This window comes from Amphiura filiformis, chromosome 2 (genome assembly GCF_039555335.1).
Source record: "Amphiura filiformis chromosome 2, Afil_fr2py, whole genome shotgun sequence".
Lineage (NCBI taxonomy): Eukaryota > Metazoa > Echinodermata > Ophiuroidea > Amphilepidida > Amphiuridae > Amphiura > Amphiura filiformis.
The window spans coordinates 78,223,401-78,232,311 of NC_092629.1; the positions used below are offsets into that span (position 1 = coordinate 78,223,401).

Below are 8,911 nucleotides of genomic sequence, written 5' to 3' on the forward strand. Positions count from 1 at the left end.
CCGTCTCATTTACTTATATCGGGTCACATAGCAAAATGGTGATTGCGGCAATTCACCTCATTTCCTCATATTGGGTCAAATTTTATACTAGGTTTAGTTCCGATTTCGAACTGCTATTTATTTTCAATTTAAATTGTCATTTCGGTGGGGGGTCATATGACGCTTCGTCGCTGAGTATAGAGCTATGCCACTCAGATAAACAAGCGTCATCTATCGTGTTTACAATATGCCTAGTATGACTCAACGCAGTTCAATTTTACGCTATCATGTACATAATCCGCAACAAAGCTGCCGAATTTGGCACTATGAAATTATCACCGCGACAAGTTTGGAGAAGAAACCTGTCAAAAATAGGCTTTCAATACTCGATAACTCTCCACTGTGGATTATCTGTATGATGAACAAAAATGTATCCTTATTTTAGCTACAAAGCATGGCAAAACGCTTCTTTTAATATCCAATACAATTTTGTTTTTCTCAAAGTCTTGGGCACCGAAGGGGGAGGGCAGTGTTAGCCGAGTTTTGAAATGAAAAATCTTGGCACTACTTGTTCAATATTTGATATGTGATATTTGCGATTAGTCCGCTAAAACAGATTTAAAATCATTTTTCTGCACATAATTTTGTCGAAACCATCTCAGTTTTGATATGCATCAAAGAAACATATCTTGGACACATATTGGCTGAAAATAAATCAAATATGCTCAATGTCGACGTTTTACAGGGATTATTTACGACCTGTACTTTTTGACCGCGGAATCTATACTTCAGCATGTTCACTGCTTCGACAAAGAAGAAATCGTCAAACAGTGTCTGACCATGTGACGATCGTTTTGTAACTTTTATTTGCAAGAATCATTACTTAAAGAGCCGGAGGGGTGGGGCGGACTTGCAGCATGGCCTAACTTTTTTCAAGATTTTTGCAAATTGTGACCCAACATGAGTAAATGAGGCGGAATGAGGGAAATATCAAAATTGAGGCAAAATCAACATACTACATACTACAGTTTTTATGTCGGGTCACATATAATAAATTATAAAATAAACATGCTACCTGTTGGTAATTACTGTCTTTCAACATTCTCTCTTTATCTAGCATGCTGTGTCCGAAACAAAACATTAGCGGACCTACATCACCATCTCTTCCAGAAATATGTGAAGGATATCCGACCTGTGATTGATGCTAAAACAACAACAAATGTGACCTACAGACTGTTAATTCGAAGCCTTCTAGCCTTGGTAATGTTAGTTTTTAAAATAAAAACGGTTGTTTCATTTTTTGATCAATTCTCTTCAGGTAGTGAAACGTAATGGAAAATATCAAAAATAGTAAACAGAGATTTTAAACAGTTCTCTTGATATATCATCCCACATCCATGGGGTTTCATCAGAAGAAGAATACAAAAAAGTAGTTTTGTTATTGAAGCGAAATTTTAACACCAAAAACATAACAACAACATTTCTTACTTTTTTCATTAGGACACACGAGAGCAGACCTTGTCAGTTGGAACGTCTTTAAAAGCGGTACGTGAATAAGAGAATAAACGATTATAGGAATTTTTGCTTTTACTATCCTCTACCGTGCGATAGACGACAGGCAGGTCTAATATTTTGAGTAGTGGATGCCGGCGCAGCCGGTATGATAAAAATATTGGACCTGCCTGTCGTCTATCATAGGTAGAGGATAGTAAAAACAAAAATCCCTATCGTTTATTCTCATTCTTAGTCAGTTAAATATTATTTTATAAATTACCATCTTATAAACCCCCATTTAAAAAATGAACGAAACTTGTTTACAACTTCACGTATTCTGTTGCGCGTACTGCTAGCGCATGCGAGTATTCCGCACCAGTCGACGCATACAACGCGATACACACGCTCACTTCTACAAGCGTGTTACGCGTTATCAACACTCATGATGACGTTAAAGGGTTGTCTACGGCCTGATAGACGGCACCAGAAATCATGCGATTGTCCAATCAGATTATGTGTCTACGAACTAGGCCACTCACAATGACTAAGAATTAAACATTAAATAGCATTATAAAAATGATTAAAACGAAGAGAAAAAGAGGGAGTGTCAGAGAAAAAAGAAAATTGAAGACGTATAAGATAAATTATGAAAATGAGAAATGAATACTTGACATTTTTGGTAAAACTTTTTACCCCTGCAAAGCAGCCATTTTGGATTTATGCAAATTAGGCGCTATTCTTCAACATGCTATGAATACAAGTATCATCAAGTGGCGGTCTTTTTAAGTCATAAGCTCTTGTATGTATTGTATGAATTAAACTGTCTGCGGTCTGTGGCTAAAATGAGAGAGTGCAATCTTCAATTATCCTGGTCAATAGGATTACGTCTATCTTAATTAAATGGAATGGGATAGATATCTCAACAATTTATTTTTAATCTAGCGCTTGATGGTGCGTTTGCATTTCCACGTGATAGCGTCTGTACAAATTTAGTTATTGACCTGATGGTGACGCTGTGCCCTGATTGTCCTTAATTTGATTGTCTTATATTCGCCACGGCATGACGACATCACACGGTTGTTTGATAGCATGTAAAACTACGTCATTTTAAAGAAAAGATGAACACATATGGCGCTATTTATCTTTTAAGATTTAAAAATCGTATTTTCATCTTTACAAGGGGTAGACACTGGAATAATGTCATTAAAACGTCAGAAAAAGAGTAACAAATAGCAACGAAACTTTCAAAATACTTTTTATCATAAAATGCTAGAAATTATCTACCGTATATTATTTGGCTAAATTAAATTTTTTAAATATACGTAAATAGCGCCCTCAATTTGCACACAAATATACAGTTATAGAATAAAAAAATACCACAAAAAGCAGGAAAAGATGAAAAAGTTGAAAAAAATGAAAAGTTGTGTTAAAAAGAGATGGAAATATGTGAACATACGGTATTAGTGTGATAGTTGTTGATATTGTCCAGGTCTAGAATTGAACATTTATAATGTTTTGTGCGAAAAGTTAATAAATGATCACATCAAATAACCGTGATCTCAGGTCTACCCGAAAATGTTTAAAGGTCCATATTTTTTTACAATGCATCACTCAGGTATGGATTGACGAATATCTTAGATGGGATCCCGAAGATTACGACGGTATTGACACCTTTAATGCGCCAATTACATCCATATGGACACCAGATATAACGCTCGAGAATAGGTGAGTAATTTCAATTTCAACAACTCTTTCTATACTTTTGTACAGCAGCCAACCGTTGTTAATCCGTGATGAATCCACACTTTTGCAGTAAGCGTATACGCGAACGCCAGCGCACATCCGCGTTATGTGTGAGCGCGTAAAATTCGTCATGTCTGGAATCTGTGTGCGTATCACGCTCACAAGTTGAATTCAGTATTTTGGAAGTATCGGATAAAGATTGCCGTTTTATATAGTTTTATTGCTGATATCAACAGAAATCACCGATCTTTTGGGGCTTTTGTCTAACACACGCGTCGCGTCACGTCACGTCACGTCACGTCACGTCGCGTCACGTCGCGTCACGTCACGTCGCGCCACGTTGAAATGTTATCAAAAGTTAATAATAAATTATTAACTCCACAATTACCCTTATCTCCCTACGTGATAAATAGTCCGTGAAATAGTCCATGGAATTCCAGCTTTTCATCAATGCCGCAAAGCACAGCAAAGCTTCAATGAATAAAATACACAAAAATACTAAGGCTTCTAGACGATTAAGCCGATTTCCACCAAAATATTTTAGAAGAATCCCCTACCCATGCTTCATATAGGATGTACACAAATAAGGGGTCAAAGGTCATTTTTCTTCTTTCTGGCAACATTTCAAAATGAGTCTAGCACCCGTATACTACATCGAATTTTGACCAGGCTTGGTCACAATAATCACTGACCACCCCCATTAATGTTGTGTGACCATGACCCTAATTTGACCTTTGACCTACTTGATATGGCCAAAATGTGATTTCACGACATTTGTTTGTCGTGGCTATTGTGGTGCGAATCGTCATCGTGGTTTAAAGCTGGTAGGACCTACATTTGTATAGGCCAAGTAAAATTAATAAGGAATATTTTTTCATACAAATACAAGTAAATATTTTGCCATAGAAAAAAGTCATTTTTTAAATAAATTATCGTGTCTGGAAATTCATGGAAGGTAAAATCGCGAATTTGTTTGCCCTTTTACGTGCATTTCGATGGGGCTTATTTGGTGGTGTGCGGCCGTCAGCAATCGCCACGCCGATAACCATTTCACTGTGGGCCTGGGATAATGAAGGGTTCGATGCGGAAACACCCCGGGAAAAACTAAACGAAATCGTGAACTGAATCCGTATGACTTGTTTGTAACTTTTAAGAAGATATCAACGTGACGTGACGTGACGCGACGCGACGTGACGTGACGTGACGTGACGTGACGCGACGCGTGTGTTAGACAAAAGCCATCTTTTTGTAAGCCTGACTGTCAATGATTAACTGACACATTCCTCATACTGTTGCAACCGTATTTATGCAGTTGTAAATTTGATTGTCATGTTCTTTTCTAACTGGGTATTATTGTAGATTTGATCGTCGATTATTGTCCCATATGTGTACATCCATATCAAAACGCTGCACTTGTTGGCTGCTACATGTGTCTCATTTCACATAATAGTAAAGAATTAATACCAGACTCATCTCTGAATTGGAAGTCACTTCCAATCACCCAAGTCACATGGTTTATGAATACAAAGTACATTCCTTAACCATGTGACTTAGGATATTATTGCAACCGTATTTATGCAGTAACTGTTGTAAATTTGATTGTCATGTTCTTTTCTAACTGGGTGTTATTGTAGATTTGTTCGTCGATTATTGTCCCATATGAAATATCCTAATAGGTCTGTCACACTACGACGGACTGGATCAACGTACATCACCGAATACAAAAATATTTTATTCGGTGGAAAAATCACCAGTCCGGCAGAAGATTCGGTGGGATTTTGGGTCCGATTCCCGTTCGTCTCTCTATGCGTTGTGGCCGCTAATAATCCTGCAGGCGTCTTATATCCGATCGTTCAACGTCCGACAATTGACCGGATTTGGGGTCCGATTTCCGTTCGTTTCTCTATGCGTTGTGGCCGCTAATAATCCTGCAGGCGTCTTATTTTCGATCGTTCAACGTCCGACAAATGACCGGATTTGGGGTCAACGTCCGACAAATGTCCGGATTTGGGGTCCGATTCCCGTTCGTCTCTCTATGCGTTGTGGCCGCTAATAATCCTGCAGGCGTTTTATATTCAATCGTTCAACGTCCGACAAATGACCGGCGAATCCGTGGCATGTGGCACCAACAGGGACGTCCATCCTATCAGAAAAGTGGGGGAGGAGAGGGTGTTTGAGAGGGTTTTTGACCCCTTAGAGGCAGTGACGTAGCAAAGCACTTTTTCAGAGGGTGAACAAAGTGGGGAAAGACAACTTTTAAGGGGAAAACTTTGACGAAAATGGTCAAATATTGGCTAATAAGTACAAAAGGGCTACAAATCTGATATATCAGGGCAACCAGCGTCCGGGGGCAATAGAGGTGAGAAACCTTTGGACAATGAAGGCCCAATTGAAGCCATTTGTTATTTTTTGGATCAATTTTAGCACTATTATTGGGTACTATTTTAGTTTGAAACAGCCGCAAATTGGTGAAACGAAAGCCTAATTGAAGCCATTGAAAAGTTTTCACCATTTTATTGTATATAATATAAACAATTGTTTTAAAAATAACACGTGGATGTCCATAGCAGAAGCAAAAAGGAAGACTTGTCCATTTTTCAAAATGAAGGTCCAATTGAAGCCATTTGCATGGGGACTGTAGGGCCTATTTACATTATTAGGCCTAGGCCTACTGTGTAAAAATTTAGTTTTAAAAATGGAAAATTTGGAAAATTGTTTTTGGTGCATCATTTTTACACTATTATTGCCATAAACAAAAAACAAAGAAGGCCCGAACTGAATTTGCCAAATTTAAAATGTTACACTGATCCACTGACACTTAGATATATTATACTTCAGACTCGTAATTTCAGGTAAAGCATACATGGATTGATAATGTTAAAGTCAGTAATAGACCTAAAACCGTCTTAAATACTGACTTTGGTGACAAAATGTCACGGGCCCTACATATCGACGGGCCGGCAGTAATTTTCACAAGCTTTTGGGCCAAGGAACCACATTTAAGCACTGCCTATAATAATCACCGGCCTATACTTAGGCTTACTATATACTATCCTGGGCCTACTCAATAACGTACAATTTAACCTTTTCCATGTTTTCTCTTCTTTTTTCTTTCTTGTCAATCACTAAAACTGGTAGGAATTTGATATTGCGTTCTCTACCCTTCAGAAAGTGCCCCTCCCTCAATACTACTTACATGCATTATAGGCCTACTAAATTACGTGCAATTTAACTTTTTCTCTTCTCTTCTCTCTTCAACTTTTCTCACTTTCTTTTCTTTTTTTCTCTCCTTTCCCCTTTTTCTACTTGTCAGTCACTAAAGTACTGGGGAAAATATGATATTGCGTCACACACCCTTCAGAAAGTCCCCCCATGATCGATGCACATGTTCGCCATAGGCCTACATCCGGCACAAGCGCCTGCGAAACCTTGCAAACACCTGCGGTATATAAACGAAAGAATAACGAACAAACCCAGGGTATATATACAGAACAGTACGAACACACATCGGACAACCTCCGAACATGTGTATTCGGCACACACCGTTTCAAGTTTTGTGCATGCACAAAACTTGAAACGTATTGTCGACGGACTAAACAAACATCACCTAACACGAAACGCATTTGGCGGATAATAGCAGGACATGTGAAGAACATAAAACGAACATTGACGAACACTAACGGATTTGCTAAAATACCATCCGTTTCTTATACGGAAGACCGATCCGGTGTAGTGTGACACTAACACAGTCTGGGTCAACGTACATCACCAATGCAAAAATATGCTATCCGGTGGTGAAGGCCTCACAGGAACGTATTTGCAACGAACACGGGCCGAGTGCAACGAACAAAGAACACACATGAACGAAAGGAGAGCGAACAAACTCCGGCAATATGCAGCACCATACGAACACACATCGGATAAATACCGAACATGTGTATTCGGTACACTCCGTTTCAAGTTTTGTGCATGCACAAAACTTGCCGACGGACTTAACGAACATCACCTAACACGAAACGCATTTGGCGGATGATAGCAGGACATAAAAAGAACATAAAACGATCATTGACGAACAACAACGGATTTACTAAAATACCATCCGTTTCTTGTACGGAAGACCTATTCGGTGTAGTGTGACAGCCGCATTACATTTCATAATTTGGTTCAAATGTACCTCTTCCATACACTCCTAGATAACGAGAAGCAATCAGAGCAAATATGTATATGCACGGGCTCGCTCTCCGCGTTCTATGCGAAATGTTTTCGGACGCGTACATTTTTCCTGTTGGTTTATGCATTTTATAATTTGCTTGTATCTTCCAACACTTTTATTTTATGATTGAGGATATATTTATTCATCGCCAAACTACGCATTGAAACCGGTCGAACAGTGCACAACAACTACTTAATTATTCATAAGCCTCAAAATACATGATTTTAACAATAGGGCTGGTCAGCATCGTCTTGCCTGAAAAGTGATATAATTTTATTAACCTATAAATGTTTCATTTTCTTGCAGTGCTGATGTTGGGTTTGAGAGACTCAAACCTGACACAAGGGCTCAGATTTATTCAGAGGGTACGATCATCTGGTATGTTCCAGTCATTTATACGACATCATGCAACATTCGAGTTCGATGGTTTCCATTTGACACCCAAGTGTGTGATATCATTTTTATCTCCTGGTCTCATGATGGATTCAAAATCAACTTGGAACCAGAAAAGAGTGCTGATGCCTTACAGGATAGGTATGTTGATTTATGCAACCTGATATTGCTACATTTTACTTTAAGGGATCTGAAATGAGCGTTGTGAGCGTTTCGACATGAGAGCAGTCTGAATACGAAGAATGTCTTTCTGATATCAAATAATTTTCTTTCTTTTTTTTTTTCACGATATAATACAAATATTATGGCAAATTATTAAAATTTGATATTTTTCACATTTATAATATAATAACAATCGTCTAAATTTTATAAATCTAATGATATATACTTAAAGTGTATGTAGTATATCTTCAATCACAATTTTCAATTAATCGTCGGGTTTTCATCCCACCTACATACACTTTTTAAAAGTGTGAAGCATCAGATTTATAAAATTTACTTCGAGTACTGTTAAATATTTAAAATATCAATTTTTAATTATTTACCATAAAATGTGTATTACATAACAAACAATTATTTGATATCAGAAGGACATTCTTCGTATTCAGAATACCATTCGATATGTCTGATGTGCTCTAATGTCCCTAAATAAATACTGTCCAAACGCTCATGTGACTCAATTTATTTGGAAAATTAAATTCTTTTAAACTTACGTCTAACATAATGTAAAAACCATTCGTGCAAGAAGAACACATAAATGTTTCTTGTCAATGTGAATATTTACATTCATACAGCGTGATATCACTTCATATTCACGCATGATATTAAAGGAGAGTTCTATTTTGCTTAAAAAATATTGAAATTAGGAGTTCAAAATCGATGCATTTTCTAAGATATCAAACAACTGGCAAAAGTGGCATAGTACAGTCTAGACGAATTCGACAGTTTTTTTGATGATTTTTCCGGAAATACTGGGTGTCGCAATAAAACAGGCTCTGTGGATTAGGGAACGTAACTTAAAATGTCGGCAGTGAAATCAAAACTAACTTTTTTTATATAGATTCAAGAACCATGACGTTTCAACTTTAA

General features: G+C 37.6%; 1 long non-coding RNA gene across 1 annotated transcript; it reads left to right on the plus strand.

Moving 5' to 3' along the window:
• Positions 1-1,478: 1,478 nt before the first annotated feature.
• Positions 1,479-7,947, plus strand: LOC140137161 (uncharacterized). Its single transcript, XR_011856807.1, has 3 exons — positions 1,479-1,524; positions 3,089-3,198; positions 7,736-7,947. It is a non-coding gene; the product is annotated as an uncharacterized lncRNA (long non-coding RNA).
• Positions 7,948-8,911: the final 964 nt, after the last annotated feature.